Consider the following 1895-nt stretch of genomic DNA (forward strand, 5'->3'; position numbering starts at 1 on the left):
TCCTTTGTAGGTGATTTGTTTCTTTTTTCTAACTGCTTGTAGGATCTTGTTCTTCTGTTGGGTTTCTGGGATCTTGACTATTATATGTCTAGGTGTAGATTTATTTTTTTATCGTGGCTAGTGGGAGTTCTATATGCCTCACTTATCTTTATGTCCAATTCTTTACCTCTGTCTGGGAAGTTTTCGACTATTACTTCTGTGAACAGTTTTTTTTATGTCAATTGTACTTTCTCCTGTTTTTTTCATGGACTCCTATCAGTGTTATGTTATTCTTCTTTGCATTGTCTAGCGGCTGCTGGATTGATTTCTCATGGTCCCTTACTTTTTTTAAAGAAATCTCTGTTTTCATGGTCCTTAACCTCAATCCTGTCTTCTATATCTGATATTCTATCTTCAGATTCCCTTAATCTGCTGTGGATACTTTCAATGGAGTTTTTGATCTCCTGAATATCTGTTTGAATCTGTTTCATGGATTCCATTTCTTTCTTATGTTGGGCCATCATGGTTTCCATTTCTTTCTTATGCTGGGCATTCATGACTTCCAGTATGTTTCTGACCTCATCTATTTATTTATCTTTTCTGTTCTAGAGCCTCTAATCATGTCTTTCACTCTACTCACCATCTCTGTGGATATCTGGGAGATTATTTCTGCTTTGAATTTTTCTAGAACCTCATTCATCTGTTTTGTTACTTCCTGTGCTATCAGTTCAGGGTGTCCAGGTGGTTGGTTATGGGACTTTTCCATCTCATTTCCCCCAGGTTTTACCCTTGGTGGGGTAGAAGTCTGAGTTTGTGCCTTGCTTAAATGTCTTCTCATTTTTCTTTTTGGTTCTGTCCTTGGTTTTACTCCTGGGTTGATAGTTTGAAATTGCTTATTGTAGGTATCTGTGTTGCTTGTAATTATAACCCTTATGGAATGATTGCTTCTCAGAGGTGTCTTCCAGATATAGCTGGTCTTTAAGTTTTGAGTCTCTAATGACTCTGAGGCTGTCTCATTTTCCTTATACTAGGAAAGTTCATTGACTAGATCAATAACAACACCTTAGCCCAAGTGATAGAGTCAGCAATACCACTGCATCAAGTACATCTTTGAAAATGAAATTTTGTGGTAGTTATTAATCTATCACCTTTAGCTGTGTAACGTAAATCAAGATTGAGGACCAACCCAACATATAGTGAATAAACTCTTCAATATAACAACTTTACCCTTTGGGTGGGGAGTTAGAAGGGGTTGGGGAGGGAGGGACAGATGGGAAGAAGGACAGGGGAAGGTTAGCAGTGTGGCCAGAGGACACAGGTGAGAAGGAAAAAGAGACTAATAGGAAAATAAAGAAGAACTCCGAATGAGGAACAGAACAGGGACAAAAAGGGAAGATGAACAATGTGGGGGAGAGCAAGAGAGTGAGTGTAAGAGAGAGAGAAAGGAAAGAGAAAAGAAAGAAGAAAAGAAAAAAAGGAGAGAAAAACAAATATTTGCAAAGAGTAGGGAAAAAGAATTAAAGATAAGAGGAGCAAAAGAAAAGAAAAGAGAAAAAAACCAAACTAAGAATATTAATTTGGGGAATAAAAAATAACCATGAAGACGAAGGGCCTCCTTCAGGGTACGTTTCTGCTGTCACAATAGACAACTCGGGCAGCAGTGTGCAGATAGAAGTCAATGAGTCCTAGCAAGCCAGTCGCAGACCCAAGAGACTCAGGCAGATTTCTGGCTGCAAGTCCCCAGTTGAGCTCCCTGTCTGGTGGTCTGGTATCCTCTGTGTTTTTGTAGTGTGGAACCAGGTGGCTGTACAGAGGTGCTGGGGCGGGGGGGGGGGGGTGTCCAGTGGATTGCAGCCCGGGCACGACTCAGGACGTTGCTATGGCGTCCGCAGACCTGCCTGTCTGCAGCGGGCTGA

The sequence above is a fragment of the Heterocephalus glaber genome, unplaced genomic scaffold (genome assembly GCF_053883595.1).
Source record: "Heterocephalus glaber isolate CG9 unplaced genomic scaffold, H.glaber_assembly_v1.0 deba00001457, whole genome shotgun sequence".
In the NCBI taxonomy this organism is placed as follows: Eukaryota; Metazoa; Chordata; class Mammalia; order Rodentia; family Bathyergidae; genus Heterocephalus; species Heterocephalus glaber.